General features: G+C 34.7%; 1 protein-coding gene and 1 long non-coding RNA gene across 17 annotated transcripts in view; one reads left to right on the forward strand and one right to left on the reverse strand.

Annotated features, from left to right (window-relative positions):
• Positions 1 to 19,160, reverse strand: part of LOC106510680 (uncharacterized) — a 429,859-nt gene that overhangs the window by 403,957 nt on the left and 6,742 nt on the right. For all 7 annotated transcript variants that reach the window (XR_014807801.1, XR_014807800.1, XR_014807802.1 and 4 more), the window contains one exon: positions 9,593 to 9,751. This is a non-coding gene — a long non-coding RNA (uncharacterized LOC106510680). The remainder of the gene's footprint in view (positions 1 to 9,592; positions 9,752 to 19,160) is intronic.
• RBBP8 (RB binding protein 8, endonuclease) overlaps positions 9,812 to 19,160 on the forward strand; it is a 96,164-nt gene continuing 86,815 nt past the window's right edge. For 4 of the 10 annotated variants that reach the window (XM_021097735.2, XM_021097738.2, XM_084964363.1 and 1 more), the window contains exons 1-2: positions 9,812 to 9,979; positions 16,376 to 16,428. The gene's annotated coding sequence lies outside the window, so the exon portion shown is untranslated. Of the gene's footprint in view, positions 9,980 to 12,911; positions 13,025 to 16,375; positions 16,429 to 19,160 lie in introns of all 10 variants that reach the window. The other 6 variants (XM_021097736.2, XM_021097739.2, XM_084964366.1 and 3 more) reach the window with 2 other exon arrangements.

Genomic DNA, 19,160 nt, shown 5'->3' on the forward strand with positions numbered 1-19,160 from the left:
CTGGCTAGGACTTCTAGTACTATGTTAAATAAAAGTAGCAACAGTGGGCATCCTTGTCTTATTCCTGATCTTAGAAGACATTTTTTTTTTTTTAGCTTTTCATGGTAGAGTATGATATTAGCTATGGGCTTGTCATATATGACCTTTATAATATTGAAGTATATTCCTTCTATACCCAGTTTGATGAGTTTTTACTGTGAAAGGGTGTTGAATTTTGTCAGTGCTTTTTATACATATATTGAGATGATCATATGATTTATATCCTTTTGGTTAAGGATACACTAAATGTGTATCATATGTATTGATGTGTATATGTTGAAACATCCTTGCATTTCAGGAATAAATCCACTTGATCATGGTGTACAATTCTTTTCATGTTATGTTGAATTCAACTTGCCAATACTTTGTCAAGGAATTTTGTGTCTATACTCATCAAAGATATTGGCCTGTAATTTTCTTTTCTTGTAGTGTCTTTTCTGACTTTGGTACCAGAACAATGCTGGCCTTATAAAATGAGTTTGGAAGTATTCCCTCCTCTTCAATTTTTTAGGAGAGATGGAAAACTGGTATTAATTTTCCTTTAAATGTTTGGTGAAATTCACCAGTGAAACCATCTGATCCTGGAATTTGGGAGGGAGGTTTTTTTTATTTTTTAATTACTGATTCAATTTCCTTACTAGTAATCAGTCTGTTCAGATTTGCTATTTCTTTGTGATTCAGTCTTGATAGATGTATGTTTCTAGGAATAACCATGTCCTCTAGGTTATCTGCTTTGTTGGTGTATAAGTGTTCATAGTACTTTCTTATGATCCTTAGTATTTCTGTTACTAGTTTTAGTGTTTCCTTTTTCATTTCTGATTTTATTTATTTGACTGGTTCTCTTTTTTTTTCTTAGTTTGGCAAAAGATTTTTTGATTTTTTTTTACTTAAAAGATAGCTGTTAATTTCATTGATTTTCTATTATCTTTTTAGTTTCTATTTTATTTCTTCTCTAATCTTTATTTTCTTCCTATTGTTAACTTTGAGCTTACTTCTTTTTTTTTTTTCTAGTTCCTTAATATGTAAAGTTAGGTTGTTTATTTGAGAACTTTTTTTCTTATTTTTGGTGTTTATCACAAGAAACTTCCCACTTAGAAGTACTTTTGCTTCATCCTTTAAGTTTCAGTATGCTATGTTTCCATTTTCATTTGTTTCATGATTTTTCAAATTTTGTTTTGAGTTATTCTTTGACCCATTGTTTGTTCATGATTTTATTATTAAATTTCCATATATTTGAGAATTTTCTAGTTTTCCTCTTGTTTTTAATATTTGATTTATTAACATTGTGGTCAGAAAAGATATTTGGCATGGTTTCAATCTTCTTATATTTGCTAAGGTTTGTTTTTGACCTGCACATGATTTATCCTGGAGAATGTTCCACATACACTTAGAAATGTGTATTCTGCTGCTGATCGAATGTCCTATTTGTCTGTTAAGTCCTTCTGGTCTAATATGAATGGAATGTTCTATATATGTCCACTAGATTAATCTGATCAAGTGTGTAGTTTAAGTCCAGTGTTTCCTTATTGATTTTCTCTCTTGATGATCTATCCAGTGTTGAAAGTGGGGTACTGAATCCTCTACTTTTTTTTTTTTCATGAATGAGAGTGTTACTGGGAGAGGGATTAAGGTTAAAGGGAAGTAAACCATAAAATTTCAGAATTGAAAAGGACCTTGGAAAGTATTTAGCCCATAGCCCTTATTTTGCAGATATGGAAGCCAATGCTTAGAGAAAAGAACAAATTTGCTCAGGTCACCAAGTCTAATAGTTTCAATTCATATAATCCATATTTACTGAATGTTAACTTAATGACAGGCAGACTTTATGCTAAGTGTTGGAGGTACACTGAAGAACAAGGCCAACATAGGCCCTGATCTCACTGAGTTTGTTTTTAATTAAGCTATCCTTGAAATATAACATTTTATTATTTTCACATGTACCACATAATAATTTGATATATGTATATATTGCAAAATGATCACAAGTCTAGTTTATATCATTAACCACACATAGTTACTAATTTTTTTGATAAGAACTTTTAAGATCTACTCTCTTAGCAACTTTCAAATGCATGGTATAGTTTACAACTTTTTAGTTTGCTGTAGTCCTACTTGTTTATATTTGCTTTTGTTGCCTTTGCTTTTGATGTCAAATCCAAAAAATCATCACCAAGACCAATGTTAAACTGCTTATCACTTATGTTTTCTTCTAAGAGTTTTATAGTTTCCAGTCTTATATTTAAGCTTTTAATCCATTTTGAGTTGATTTTTGTGCATGGTGTTACACAGGGGTCCAGTTTCACTCTTACTATCTAATTTTCCAAGCACCATTTATTGAAGAGACTCTCCTTTCCCCACTGTACATTCTTGGTGCCTTTGCTGTAAATTAACTGACAACAAGCATAAACTCCCCTAATATTGTTGTATTGCTGTGTATTTTTCCCCACAAATCTGTTAATATTTACTTTATATATTTAGGTATTCTAATGTTGGGTGCATGTTTATAATTGTTATAGCCTCTTAAAGAATTGACACTTCTATTATTATTGATAAGTATGGCCTCACTGTTGCCATGTTGTTAATTGTATTCTGACTATTTTGTAATTCCTTTGTTCCTTTCTTCTCTTGCTCTCTTCCTTTGTGATTTGGTAATTTACTGAATTGATATGCTTAGACTCCTTTCTCTTTATCTTTTTTGTGTCTATAATAGGGTTTTGTTTTGTTTTTTAATTTTGTTTTCTCTTTTGCTTTGTGGTTACCATGAGGTTTACATAAAACATCTTGTAATAGTCTATTTTAAGCTGATTATAACTTAACTTCAAACACATACTGAAGCTCTACATTTTTACTCTCCCACCACCATTTTGGTTTTGATGTCACAATTTACATCTTTTCACCTTATGTATCCATTAACAAATTATTATAGTCAGAGTTATTTTTTTAATACTTTTGTCTTTTAACCTTCTTACTAGACTTATAAGTAATTACATTTCCATTACATCATTATAGCATTCTGAACTTAACAATATATTTTACCTCACAAATTTCAATAGGCTATGTTGTTATTACCATTTATCTCAAAATACTTTCTAATTTCCCATTTTATTTCATCATTGATCCATGAGTTATTTAGGAATATGCCATTTACTGTACAAACATTTGGGGATTTTCCATACATCATTCTTTTATTGACTTCCAATTTAATTCTTTTGTGGTCAAAAAACATACTTTGTATGACTGGAATCTATTTAAATATGAGATATTTTAGAACCCAGAATATTGTCTAACTCAGTAAATGTTCCATTTGCACTTGAAGAAACATGTGTATTCAGTTGCTTTTAGACTGAGTGATCTACAAATGCCAGTTAAATCTAGTGTATTGATAGTGTTAAGTCTTCTACACTCTTAGTGATTTTGTTTTCTTATTCTATCAATCATTGAGTAAGGGTTGTTGAAATCTCCAAATACAGTTATTAAATTATGGATTTGGGAGTTCCCATAGTGGCTCAGTAGGTTAAGGACCTGGTATAGTCTCTGTGAGGATGCCAGTTTGATCCCTGGCATCACTCAGGATCTAGCATTGCTGCAAGCTGCAGTACACCTCACAAAAGCAGCTCGGATACAGTGTTGCTGTGGCTGTGGTGTGAGCTTGAGCTAAAACTCCAATTAGACCCCAGCCCAAGAATTTCCATATGCCCCAGCTGTGGCCATAAAAGGAAAAAAATAAAAATAAAATAAATGTTATGAATTTGTTGTTATCCTTTCAGTTCTATCAGCTTTTGCTCCACATATTTTTTATTTACATGACTAAATGCATAAAAGTATAGGATTACTAGATTTCCTTGATAAACTAATCCCTTTATCATTTTGAAATGACCCTTTTTATCCTTAGTAAAATTCTCTGATCTAAAATCCACTTCATCTGATATTAATATAGCCACTCTAGATGTCTTCTTCTTCTTCTTCTTTTTTTTTTTTTTTTTCTTTTTCATTTTATAGCTGCATCTGTGACATATGGACGTTCTCAGGCCAGGGGTCAAATCCAAGCTTTAGCTGAAGCCCATGCCACAGCCACAGCAACACCATATCTAAGCTGCATCTGCAACCTACACCATGAATTACAGCAACACCAGATCCTTAACCCACTGAGAGAGGATGGGGATCAAATGGGCATATTCACAAAGACAGCATCAGGTCTTTAATCCGATGAGCCACAACAGGAACACCTGGATGTCTTTTGATTTGTGTTAGTATGGAATATTTTTTTTGATCCTTTTATTTTTCATCTGTCTGGATCTTTTAGGTAAAAGTATGTTTATTGGGGGAGCACATAGTTGAGTTTTCCATTTTTACCCAATCTAGCCATTTCCATGAGACCACTAAACTCTACCTGGGTAATCCCTCTCTTTTCCATGGCCTGAATACTCTTTCCAGGCAGTAAGCTGTACTGATTGCAGGACTCACCTTGTTTGTTTACTCTCTCTCTCAGAGATAACTTTGTTCTTTGTTGACTGATGTACAATGTCTTGAAAACCATTGTTTTATACATTTTGCCCTTGTTTTTTCAGGTGATAGGGTAAATATGATTCCTGTAACTCTATCCTGGCTGGAAGCAGAAATCTTAATGCTTTATTCTTAATGGTATAGCACCTACAACCCTCTTCAAAAGAATGTTCTTGCGTTACCAGAACCACTTCTCATAGAGAGCTTAAAGTGCCTGGAAGTTTACAAATCCTTGGAGCAGCTAGTAGCAAGTGACTGGTTCAGGAGTATGAAAGCTCCTAGTTCCTTTGCCTCCAGGTAGGATAAACTCTTTCTTTGTAATTTATGCTCCAAAGCTCCCTGGGACCAGGCTGATGCTGAAATCATACCCTTGCTTTTCTTATTCTCCTTTCTGATCCTGCCTTCCTGACTCCCTTACTAGTGTCACATTGGAGTGCATTTCTAACAAATCGCTTGCAGGTGAATCCATACTTCAGCGGCAACTTTCGGGGGACACAGCTTGAAATTAACTTGCATTTTAAAATTGCTTTTCTGTAAAATATCTCCTTGATTGGTCTATCTTCTTTTGCTTCAACATTTTCTGAATTGTTCACTTGCACAGAAGAACTTTAGAATAAAAGAATTGAGCTGAATACTTATAATACATCCAATCAAACACCCTCATTTTATTAACAAAGCAATTGAAGCTCAGGACATTAAATAAATAACTAACCCACGTTTCCATATGCTAAGGGCAGTTGAGGCAAGACCAAAATCAGGTTTCCTGATTTGGCCTTATTCAGGTAAAACATGCTCTTAATTTCATTGTGATCAGGTTTTACTAGCTATTGGATAGTATGTTGCAAACCTTTACTTATGAATATTGGCAGATATAAATGTTTGTACAAACTTTTTCTGCAGGTGCAAGTTTATGCCTGTACCAGTTTGACTGCCTTCCTCATTTTATGATCTGTGAACATTAACCCTTGAAAAGGGTAAAGTAATGAACATTTGCATTTAAGAAAATCTTTTAAATTTAAATCTAAAACCAAAATCTAACCACATTCACAGCTTCTTTTTCTCTCCTCTCCTCTCTCTCTCCCTCTGCACCCCTTCCCTTTTCTTCCCTCAGTCATAGGCAGTGTGAATTTGAGGTAAAAAATCAGAGTCTTCAATAACTTAATAGTGTGCCATGACCCTATAGAGTGCTGTAGCATTGGGATTGGTGGCCATGTTGGACTTTAAGCAAAGAGTAGAAATGGAGCTACTTCCATTTCTTAAGGATTCCATTTTTTCATTTTTCAATTTATTCTAATTTTATAACAACCTTCAATATTTTCTTAATTTTACTTTCCGGTAGACTCCCTCAACTTTATTTTCCAACTCTTGTTAACTTTATTTCTGCCATCATATTTTCACTTTCCAGTATCTATTTGTATTCTCCAAAAGTTCCACTTTTAGATAGCCTTCTATTCTTGTTTCATGTAATCAGTATTTTCTCTTCTTTGTTTGAAGAAATTAATATAGAAGATACTTTAAATTATTATTATTCTGTTCCCAATACATTGACTATTTTCTGCAAGTTTTTATCCACTTGTTTCTTTTCATCTCTTTCACATTAGATACTCTTTATATCTTAGAATGAGGCATAAAAATGCTGGTTTGCAACTATGTGTGCCTAGGTCAGACTTAATTTATTTATATTAGGGTAATATTTACTGGTAGGCTTAACGTTAGAGTATGGTTTCTCATCTTTGGCACTACTGACATTTTGGGTCAGATAATTATGTGGGGAGAAAGTGAGAGAGGTGAAGGATGTGTTGTCCTGTGCATTGTAAGATGTTTAGTAGCAGCCCTGCCCCCTATCCAGTAGGTACCAGCAGCACACCTCTCCACTACATCTCCCAGATGTTTACAATCAAAAATTTCTCCAGACATTGCCAGTGACCCCTGGGGGCAAAATTATCCCTAGTTAATAACCACTGCATTAAGGTGATGAGAGTTTTGAGAGTTTCTTGGAGAGAAATTCTCCAGTTTTCTGCTTTCACAACGAGTTTTACAAACCTGGTTACCAGCATTCAGAAGCCAAACAGTGTAATGGTACTGGGCATGTCACGATTCAGTAGAGAACTCTTATCTATACTGAATGGTATATTCTGTGGTAGGCAGAATAATGGTCTCTCAAAAATGTCCACATCCTAATCCTAGGAATCTGTGCATATGTTCTGTTACATGGTAGAGACGGAACTAAGAATGAAGATATAATTAAGGTTGGTAATCAACTGACCTTCAAACAAGGAGATTATCCTGGACCATAGAGCTGGATATAAATACAAAAGGGTAAGGCAGTAGAGTCAATGTCAGAATAATGTAATGTAAGAAAGACTTCACTGGCCATTGCCGGCTTTGAAGATGGAAAGGTGCCATGAGTCAAAAACACAGGCAGCCTCTAGAAGCTGGAAAAGATGAGAAAACAGATTCTCCCCTAGAGTGTCCAGAAAGGAATTCAACCTGTCTGACTCTTTGTATCTTAGAATGTTGATCCTGCTGACTTCAACCCAGTGATTCCCATTTTGGACTTCCGACCTCCACAACTATAAGATAAAAAGCTTGTGTCCTTTTAAGCCACTAAGCTTCCAACAATTTGTTATAGCAGCCATAGGAAAATAATACAATCTCATTACTTTACTATTCAACCTCAGCTTTGCTCAGCATGTTAAATAACGCAATCAACACTCATCCTCATATCTTCTTCCAAATTTATGGACACCTCTTTTCTGCTACCTCTCTCATTCTCTTCATGCTGTTTTCTTTACTATCATTTTGGTAGACTTTTAGAATTAATAGAAATAATCACCCATGTTCACCTACCATGTTTAACTGGTTTTATTTTTAGCTGACATTTTATTGGCGCCCTCACTGTGTACTAGATTTTTGGATAAAGCCTCATGTGAATTTTATTATTTGAATTTTATAATTACCCTAGGGGTTATGTACTACTACTTTCATTCACATCTTGTAAATAAAACAGATGCCTGATTCAGGTGACAAAGCTAATATGGAACAGAATTGGGATGGAACCCAAGTCTTTCTGACTTCCAAGCCTATATTCCTAAGCAATTATGCAATCTTGCTAATTTCCACAAAGTACACTCTAGAGCATGGGTCAAATCCAGCTTGTCACTTGTTAATAAAATTTTATTGGAACACAGCCATGTCCATTTGTCGAATATTGTTTACATCTGCTTTTGTGCTACAATGTTAGAGAGGAATAGCTAAAACAGAGACAATTTGGCCCATAAACACTAAAATACTTACTCTCTGATCCTTTACAAAAAATTCTGCTGATCCCTGCTATAGAAAATAACCTTCTTACTAAGTTTTGAGGTCATGGTGTCCTTGGGTACCTAAAACTTTTGTCACTACATCAAAGGCATTCTTTTTCTTGTTCCCTCAACATTTTGTTATCCTGCATATAGCAATCTTTGGTCATAGTTAAAGAGGAAAGTTTCTAAACCAATCTCCTTTGTAAGGTCTTTCCCATACTCAGTCATACTTGCTCTCTTTTCTGTGCTCCTACCTCAGTTATTCTCTCTTTCTCTCTCTCTCTCTCTCTCTCTCTCTCTCTCTCTCTCTCTCTCTCTCAGGACTGCACCGGCAGCATATGGAAGTTCCCAGGCTAGGGGGTCACATGGGAGCTGCAGCTGCCAGCCTATGACACAGCCACAGCAACAACGGATCCAAGCCTCATCTGTGACCACATAGCAACTTATGGCAACACTGGATCCTTAACCTACTGAGCGAGGTCAGGAATCAAACCTGCATCCTCACGGATACTGTGTTGGGTTCCTAACCCACTGAGCCACAATGGAAACTCCAGTTATTCTAATTATAGTACTCATGCAGTTCAATTCATATAACAGTTATCAGTTGTGATTACCCTGGGATCTAGCAAGTGTTGCCCCTGAGTAGATATTTACTCAGTGAGCATTTATTAAATACTTTCTAAGTTTCTGCGCTAGACACTGAAGACACAAAGATAAATATGGCATCTTGAAATTAATATATAGTCTACTTAATTAGGTACCAAAATAGAAAAGAAGCTAAACATAGAGGCTGAGCCTAGGTCCCTGTAACAACTACAGCAGGATCACCTGAAGTATTGGGGTAACATCCCAGACCTACTGAATCAGTATCTCAGGAGGTGAGGTCCAATAATCTGTGTTCTTAATCAACACTTCAGATTATATTTAACAGGAAAGCTGGAGAATCTCCATCAGTAGATAGGAAAGACTGTTTTTAAATGCATAAATATCATGAGAGTAAGAAAAAAATCTCACATGATCTCCCTTAATACAAATAAATTTCTGTCAAAATGTGATCTTGTGTTGCTCACTTCCTCCATCCAAAAGATTAGAAGACACACTTAGGTGGCAACTTGGACACTGATCCCATCTCTTACTAAATTTTCCTTTTTTCACCATTATAATCCTGTACCTAGCACAGTTTGTGGCACACAGTCATTTTCAAGAATTTGTGTTCAACTGATGAATATCCAAAGTAAAACCTCTCCAGGTTGTCCTAGTATGTAGAAATAGGCGTTTTTCCAATTTTAGACTGGAATGGTATGAAGATCATTTGAGTACAAGGAAGATAACACACCCAGGCAAAAGTCTGGTCAACCCACATCTTGTTTTCCTCCCTCTAGAAAGGGTTCCTTCAAACTCTCAGGGCTACTGCCCTTGTGGGGAATATCGACATCCTCCCTGCCACTTCAAAGCTGAGCAAGACCAAGTGGACTAGTGGAAAGGTAAGGTATTATGGATTCTTCTTCATTGTAATCTTCTAGAGGCTTTAGTCTGCAAAGCCCTGGAGTACATTTAAAAATGGATTACCTGCCCCTGAGGATGGTAGACACTCAAGTTATCTACAATGAGAGGTTTATAACAATGGACTCTTGCTGTACCTGACACAGATCTACCCCTCCCACTGGAACTCTGAATTATTTTGCTGGAGGCTACAACATTCTGAGCAGTTTGTTGGGAGTTGACGGGAGGTGGGGATAACTTACCTGGTACAAGCTTAGCAGAGCTGAGCCGCTGCAGCTTGTTGGGCTAGCCTTTGATGCAGACTGGTTGGACGGGTTCTGGATCTACAGAAGAACCGGTCTGACTGGCCTGCTGTGCCAACATATTCTGGTTTGATTCCATGTTCCACAGACGGTAGAAACCTGCCCAGCCAGTTAAATGAAAGGCATATTAGGTTATCCATTGCAAACCTTATATAGCTTAGATGCAGCAGAACTCTTCCACACAGCAGTGGTGTCTAGCAATCTAGCGTGGTCCAGAGAGGTGTCTCCCACTGATTTACTGTGTACGTTCATAGCTGTAGGGAAAGTCAGCAGTGAAACACCTGCTGCTTTTGACCAAGAGCAGAAGTTTTCTAAGTAAATTGAAGGGTAAGTTAATGTATTTTTTTATCTTTCTCAATTTTCTAAGCACTTTCAGAAGGTTAATTAAGAAATGATGTTTAAGATAATCTATTTTTAACACGGTAGTACCTGCATTCTATCTTTTATATAAAGCTGGTTAGATATTGTCTTATAATATTTGTACATATGTTCATTGATTTGTTTAGATAAAGGTTATTTGGTATATAATACACTTCTGCTATAAGTCTTTGTAAAATGGGCATGGCTGTAGTCATTAAGAAAAGTGGGTTGAATAATTTTGCTAAATATATTTTACCTATTAATATAATGATTCATCTTAAGCCATCTACTTCTTTGATAACATACTATTATATTTTACAGGCTGTTGCTATATGGTAATGTTTTATATGGCAAATCTAATTGTGGATAAAATAATAATGGCCTTTTTAAGGCATAAAAAATAGTGCTGGCCTGCCTGGTGATCGTTAAGTACTTTAGAAGAACAATTCACAGCAAGAAATGAGGAGTGTGAAAAACAAAGATTGTGGAATCTGGTAACTGATTAACTATTGGAGCTCAAAAGCACTTGCTGAGCTGAATAGAAAGGAATGAAGACAGGTTTTGTCATGCCTATTAGGTCTGAAAACCTTTTTAGGTTAAAGAATATTTGGGTCTTCCTTTAATTTATATTTTAAAATAATTCTTTTCTCTCTCTCTTTCATTGATCCAAATAATTTATTTTAGTAACCTGTTTCATTTAAAATGAAAATTATCAAGCCCTTTAGATTTGTTTTGGCATACCAAATTACCCCCTTAGTTATTAATATTAGATTGAATTGAGTGCACACATCCTCCGGGCATTCAACTTAACGTATCAGCTGACATATGAAATTTATCTGGAAATTAAAATAACTTTTTAAAACAGATTTATACTAAATATTTTCAAGGACTATCTCCAGGCCATCACATGACTTTCCTTGAACTGAGCAATACTAAGGCATCCTTTTCATAGTCCTTATAGAGCCCTCACTTTGTCATTATGTTCAAACTTAAAGGCTATATGTTTCCTTAGAATGCTAATAAAGAATTTTTTTAAAGTGAGGATGAATGTTCAGATGTGATTTCATTTTTTGCAGGGAAACCTTTTGCATGCTGTTTAGTCCTACCCCAAGGCAATTCTGCATAAAACTTCTGATAATCAGCTAAATTTCTAAAAAGCTATGTAATATTGAATCTGCAAAAGTAATGTGCTGATTCAGCATAAACTGTATTCTGACAATTTTTGGAGAATATAGATAAAAAATTTTAGTTGGTTGAGTTTTTCTCTTTTCAATTAATTTTCAAGCCAAATGTAGATATATGTCAACAGAGTACACTTTTACTGTTTAGAGTAAATATATATAGTAATTTAAGATTTTTAAACCTTGCTTAAAATACTGTTTAAATATAAACTTAATTTGGGATTCCAATTTATTCATTAAGGATTTTTTATGCTTATGGTTTTAAGGAAAGCTATTTAGGAACTAGATGTATATATCCATATAAAATTTGTGGGTAAAATTTCAAGTCTAACTACATTTTGGAGAGGGATTCTACATTTTGGAGAGGGATTCTACAGCTATTACCTATCCTTAATAGGATTTCCAGTTTCAAATATATGAATGTCCTATTAAATACTTTCATGTATTTTCCATAAATTAATTCCTTTAAAATACTGATACATTGTGATGTTTTGATTGAAATTAAGAATATATGGATTAATCAATCAAATTAGAAGTCTATGATTGCCTGTGTGTGTATTTTACATAGCCCTGTATTATCTGAGGGCCCAGGTCAAAAAATGATCTAGTCATTTAAAAATCTTTTTATTCCCTAAGTCTAGTTTAGGATGCATTCCTTTGTCTTTATTCCTGGCCACAAAGTTTCATACAATGACTCTTTTTGTCATCCATGCTAGTTTTCTTAACAACTACATAACCTCTTCCCTTCCTGAATATATTCATGTATTTCCTACCAAAAGCACTTAGAATCATGACATTTTGGGCTACAAGGACTCTTTACAAATAACTAATGAATTCAACTTATTTTTTAGTTGAATAAAAAGCCCCCAAATGTCGCTAACTCACTACTATACAAGCTAAGGGTAGAGATGAGACCAGAACATCCCAGGTTCCTAATACCAGCCCGGACTAATATTTTTTTCACTACTCCATGCAGACTCTTCTGAATACTACTTGCAATTTATTCTGTTTACTAAAGGACTTGTAAAAAGGTAAAATTGTGCTATATAAGGTATGTTAAGGAGTATTTGCTTAACCAAGAAATTATTTGCTTTTATATTTTAATCTATATAATTACTGCCCCCAAAACTTTTTTGGTATCAAGTGGCTGAATTTATGGGGATGCCATTGGTAATGGATATGACCACCTCTTTGCTACCTTCTTCTCTTAATGCTCTCACAAAATTTTGTATCAAATTGCTAAGAGTACCACACATTCCTTCAAATTTGCTCAGATTATTTCTAGGCAAATAAGTTATCTTCTGATTTATTATTGCTTTAAACTGTCTCAACAGTTTATTTTCTTAGTATGTATATAAGTATGTATATACTTTTGTATTGTTTTAATCACTTTTATGTGGCTATAGTTTAGGATTTAACCTAAGAAATTAGTACTTCTAAACTTTGGTTAGAACTGACAGGAAAATTTCAGTAAGTTTATGAAGTCCAGAATTGCAGGATTCAAAATCCATCTTAGGGGAGATATACCTGTTATTTAAAAGGTGAGATCTTAATACAGTACTTTGCACACAAGTGCTCAAAAATGCTTTAAATGTTTTTAACTTGAGGAATTTCAAGGAAATAGGACCACAGAAAGCTTGAAAACCAAAGGCTCAAAATTTTCAATTCTGATTCTTAAGCTAAAAGTTAATTTTCCTAAACCCCTTATCTTTTCACAGATAAACTCTTACCTGAGGGATGCTTCTAAATTTGGTAAATTTAGTTCATTCCAAGTGAACTCTAGAAAATAATTACCTCCATTTGTTTCTCATCTTTACAATCAAGAGAAAAGGTACATTGAGAACTATGTCTAGATACTCATGTTGCAACAGAAGAAAGGGTGGGGGAAAAACTGTAATTGTAATGTATACATGTAAGGATAACCTGACCCCCTTGCTGTACAGTGGGAAAATAAAAAAAAAAAAAGAGAGAGAAAAGGTAGTATATTGAAAAATGTATGGATTTTTGAGACAAACTGAGATAGGTTTGAATACTGATTTTGCTGCAAACTAGTTTACCCTTGGGAATTATTTAACCCTGAGTTCTCTTTTCTCCATCTGTAAATTAAGAAAACTATTACCATTCTCTAAGAGTTCTTGGAAGGATCAAACAAGATATTGTATACAAAATACCTAGCAGTCTCTAGAACATAGTAGGTATAGCACATCAATATTCTTTACACCTCTTTAATATAATATATAACAAGTTTTTTTGTGTTTGTTTTTTGCTTTTTAGGGCCCCACTCGCAGCATATGGAAGTTCCCAGGCTAGGGGTCAAATTGGAGTGTTAGCTGCTGGCCTATACCTCAGCCACAGCAACGTAGGATCCAAGCTGCATCTGCGACCTACACCACAGCTCATGGCAATGCTGGATCTTTAACCCACTGAATGGGGCCAGGGATCAAACCCACATCTTCATGGATACTAGACGGATTTGTTTCCACTGGGGCACGACAGGAACTCCCTAAAATATATTTTTTAAATGGTTCTATAGAAATAGCTAATTTGGATAACATAAGACTAAAAACCAAACTTGCTATGCATCAAAAACTAACTAGGAAATAGAGAACAGTATAGCTCATTGTGTTAAAGACATAGCCTTAAAAGTAATCAGAAAACATTATCTTAGAAATTATGTATTACTGACAAAGTGAAAATAAAATTTACATGGCAATTTTTATTTCAAAGTTCTATCTTAAGTCTACTCCCTTGAAGGTTCTGTGCCTATCTTTTCCACAATGATTAGAGCGAGGAACATTTCCTTCCAACATGAAAATATTTTAGATCTAATAAATTTCTGAATGAATCTTGAAATATTAAGAAATACAAGATCAATAACTTTCTGTAGCTCATAGTACAATATTTATGGACATGGAGCAATATTATAGAGTTCTGCAATGAGGCCTTCTATTAAAAATTTACATTTAACATAAACAGATCTTCTCAACTTATGATGTCTCTATAAACCCACTGTAAATTGAAAATATCTTAAGTTGAAAATGCATTTAATAATCTAACCTACTGCACATGATAGCTTAGTCCAGGCTACCTTAAATATGCTCAGAACACTTATATTAGGCTACATTTGTGCAAAATCATCTAACACAAAGCCTAGTTTATAATAAAGTGCTGAATATCTTATATAACTTATTGAATACGGAAGGGTGGTATGGGTACAGAATGGTTTAAGTGTACCAGTGTTTACCCTCGTGATCATGACTGGGAGCTGTAGCTGCCCAGCATCATGAGAGAGCATCATACTGCATATTGCTAGCCCAAGAAAAGATAAAAATTCAGAACCTGAGTCATAGTTTCTACTGAATGCATATAGCTTCCACTCCATCATAAAGTCAAAAAATCCTTAATATCAAACCATCTTAAGTTGAAGGCCATCTGCACAGGTCTATATTTGGAGGTCTCAATGGAAAGTAAATGAAATATAGTCTGAGATGGAAGGACCAATCACATTTCTCAAAATATTAACACTGTGATCAATTTTCAATCGTATAATACCATCTACGTGACACTTTAGTGAGCTGCTGCATTCTGCTCTAGTCACTGTCCAAGTGATTGTTTAACAAAATTTAAAACAAATATATGCTGCTCAGGAACAAGGATACTATTTTTTAACTAAAATATAGAACTAACCACTACAGCCTGACAATAGGCCAGGAATCTGTACCCTGGACCTGGAACCTGGCTACAACGAAAGCCGGTTACAGGCCATCCAGCAAGAAAAGTTGTTCAATCCATTCCAGCACAACAATACCACAGTTTTACTTGTTAAGAGGAATGACATGTTATTCTAGTTCCACCAGTAAATGTAAACACTTATACTGTAAATTAAAATCTCAGTGGTCCTTTGGTACCTCAACAAATCATTGTTAATACTAATGTTAAGGTCAAGTAAGTAATATTAAACCAAATTTGCTCAAAGGAAGAGCACAGTGACTCTGAAATTAAAATTGGGGTATATTTTTAATCTGACTTCTCAGACTATGGTTTGTTATCTGAGTTTATTAGAACAAGTGATTAATGGTGCCATGATATAATTCAGTCCCTCTTGAGTCAGTTAGTTTGAATTTATTTCATAGTCACATATTATATCCAGCAGTATTATTTCTGTAATTACATAGCAGTTTTCTCAAAGTGTAGACAATGAACCATCTGATTCACCTGGGGGATGCCTATTAAAAATGCAGATTGCTTAACTCTGTTCTAAATACAACACTTACAATCTCTGTTGGGTATATTCTATAAATCTACATACTTTAATATTTTCTATATTATTTTAATGTTGAATAATGATGGAGAAGCAGCAAGAAAAGATTATCTTGTGTATAAGAGACTGCGTAAGGAAGGGTGTATGAGTTTCTTCAAAACCAACCATTATCACTATCAGAAAAATATCCTTAAATGCACTTTTCAACCAATCTTGGGTCAGCATTGACATCCTTACAAATTAATCTGACTGTCCCATCCATGTATGCAAACTTTCAAAAGTTAAATTTTCCATTCATAACTTAAAAATAGTGAAATGGAAATCTTACATTTAACCTTTTTCTCTGAGTTTGGGTTCTCCATGGAAAGTAGAACCTGAGTCCTCCAGTTTATGCACAAATTCTTTACCAGGGAACAGGAATGGGGGATTAGGAAGAGGAATTGGGAAGGGAGGGAAAGCCAATACAAGAGTGCATCCAGTTTATGACCTAGCACAGGCAAAGGGGCTTTGGGCTCAATCCCAGTATCTTCCTTTTTTTTTTTTCTTCTTTTAAGGGCTACACCTGCAGTATATGGAAGTTCCGAGGCTAGGGGTCAAAACAGAGCTGTAGCTGCTGGCCTAAGCCATAGCCACAGCCATATGGGATCCGAGCCGTGTCTGAGACCTACACCACAGCTCATGGTAATGCCGGATCCTTAACCCACTGAGTGAGGCCAGGGATTGAACCTGCATCCTCATGGATCCTAGTCAGGTTCGTTACCACTGAACCATGAAGGGAACTCCCCAGTACCTTCTTAGGAGCCATGAAGCTACCTCAGAATTGCTGGCCAGAATACATGAGATAGGAAAATTTATGCACCAGTTCTGACTTCCATCAATTAAGGGTTGCCTCATGCATTGTTAATTTCCTCCTACTTTCAGGTTGTACTTCCACTTCCAAAGACTTCAGAGAAGTCCTCAAGGCCAAAAGTCAGGTAAGGGCTGTCAGGTTTCACCTGACAAGAATTCAGTTGCTCCTATAATGATCAGAACAAGCAGGACCCAAGAGATGACTAGTACGTCACCATTACAGAACAAATATAAACAGCTTTTTCCTTAATTTAACATTATACTTTTAACTAATACACTATACAACAAAAATGGATTATTTGAGAAATGAGTACAGCAATTTCAAATGGAAAGTGAGGAACTTTAGCCTATTTTTGTCTGATATATTTGATCCATTCCCACAAAACCTGAGATGCATGGAAACTTAATCTTCTGTGAGAAAGGTATTTTCTAATAAACTTCATTTCATTTCCTGAATTTGGTTGCCAATTTTTAAAGAGCCAAACAGCAGCAAAATGAAAAATTAGTGTGTACCCGGTAAATATTATGTCCAGCACTTACCCAAAGACTTTATTGTTTAAGTTTTCATTGGTAAAACCAGAAAAAAACAGATTTGACTACAGTGGACCCTCAAATAACACTTCTCACTATAGTAAAACACAGATTTTTGAATACTACAAGTTTGTCTTGGACTATATCCAATAGGGTCTGATTACAAGAGCTAATTCATTATAACCTATAATGTGATTCTGGAACATGGCTACAAAGATGTTAGATGGAGGCTCTAGTCAAATGGATTAAAAATAGAAAAGTGAATAGCCAGTTATGTGTTTAAATATATACTATATTTGTTTGCATATGATAGAAACTTAGCTTAGAGAAAATGGCAAAGTACAAAGAAAAGAAATCTGATTTAAAAAATCATATCCTCTTTTCATTTATCTTGAACTATGTTAGAATAGAATAATTATCTGAGTTTTAAAAAATTCTTCCTTAGAAGGTGGTTTTGAACTGAAAAGGGAAAACTGGACTGAAGAGGACATAGAAATAAGAAAAAGTGGGGACACACACTGCTGAACAAAGTCCTGTAATAACAGGTACTGTTTTCAAAAGGAGTTATCCTCAAACACACTCAGGGGTTCACTAAATTAGCTCAGATCATAATCAACTTGATACCAATATTCCCTTTCTCGGATTGAAGCTGAATAGATCATAAATCTCTATTAAATAAATGATTTCTTACAACCATCAATTTCTGAAATAAATATATAAATTAGTTTCTCTCTTCTACACAATTTTGTAGTTGGGCTAGGTAATTGTTAAAATCCCTTGGAATATAATGGAAATAACAATATAATACTACCTGACTATTTAACTGCCTGACTTATTTGAACTTAACTGAATCAAATAAGATATGTAAAAGAACTTCACAAATTGTAATTTAATCCCTTCTATAATTATAAATCTCTCACAATTTGCATAGCAATTCAAGAATTTCACTACAATATACATCAGCAATTCGAAAGATCCCTCTGATTAGCTATACAGCTCTTAAATCTATTAACAATAGCTTCTTATACTACTTAAAAACATATAATAATTCAATCCTTAACATTCCTGTGATATACCCACAGGTATATATTATTATCTTCATATCACTGGTAAACAACTGAGGCACAGAGAAGGTCAATTATTTGATTAATAGGATTATAGTTATTCAAAAAATTAGGCTGAGCTGCTGCTGATTTCCAATTATCAACCTATACAAATACATTACTATATACTTATAATTTCTAGAACTCACAATGATTCCCCACAGCAGAACCTCTTCACATGTCTTCTGCCTAGAAAGTCTTTGACCACTCTGTCCCAATAGGCAAGCTGCTTCCAACTTATATGAAATCTTCTTTAAGAAATTTCACATATATTATCTCATTTTTAAAACAAACCCTTTGGACACAGTAAGCATGAGTATTCTCATTTTCCATTTGGGGAAATAAGACTTGTCTAGGAAACATACAGAAAATCAGAGATAGGGCCAGAGGATAAACCCTGTTCATCTCTTAGCTCAGGACTTCCACAGAAACATAGGCTGGGAATATGGCAATATGCCATCACTGGCTTTAGAAAGAGACCACAATTTTTTGGAGCACTTCTTGCTCAGATCCCTTCTGAGAGTACAACATAATTCAATGTTCTTTAATCTATTTAGTTTTAAACTTACTTTATGAAAGAATCTACATCTCAGGGCTGGGAAAGCTAGTATAAACACTTTCACTAATTCCATAACAAGTCAATTTATATTCATCTCTCAAATGTCCACATCTATTATAAGCTAAGTAAAAGAACATGTGTGCCATAAAGAAATAAATTATTGCAAAAAAGTAAAAATAAAAAACCCCTGAGATTAATCCATATAGCAGTACTTCACTACAACTGCGACCAAGAGAGCCCAGTTTATTTTCCTCTTCTCAATGAGACAAATTAAATTGCTATCAAATTCAAAAGTCCTTTTAGTAACCTCAAATAAGGTAAAGCTTTCTGAAGTAAACAGAAAAGTGTAATGAGACTGGAGCTCCCGTTGTACCCAGTGGGTTAAGAGTCCGACTGCAGGGGCCCAGTGGGTTAAAGGATGCAATGTTGCTGCAGGTGCGGCTCAGATTCAATCTCTGGCCCAGGATTCCATAAGCTATGAGTGCAGCCATAAAAAGAAAATATAATGGGACTGCAAATTAGCCTTTAATAATTTTTGAATAATTTTTCACAAACTTTATTTGGTTATTTTTTCAAAAACATTTTCTAAATTTAAAAAATAGAAAAGCACAGAATACACTACATATAGATTTTATTATTCAAAAATTGCACGGTATACTGAAAA

Source organism: Sus scrofa, chromosome 6 (assembly GCF_054392235.1).
Source record: "Sus scrofa isolate SSC_HxYL_T2T_F1_AM1 chromosome 6, Sscrofa_HxYL_maternal_Yorkshire_Landrace_v2.0, whole genome shotgun sequence".
Lineage (NCBI taxonomy): Eukaryota > Metazoa > Chordata > Mammalia > Artiodactyla > Suidae > Sus > Sus scrofa.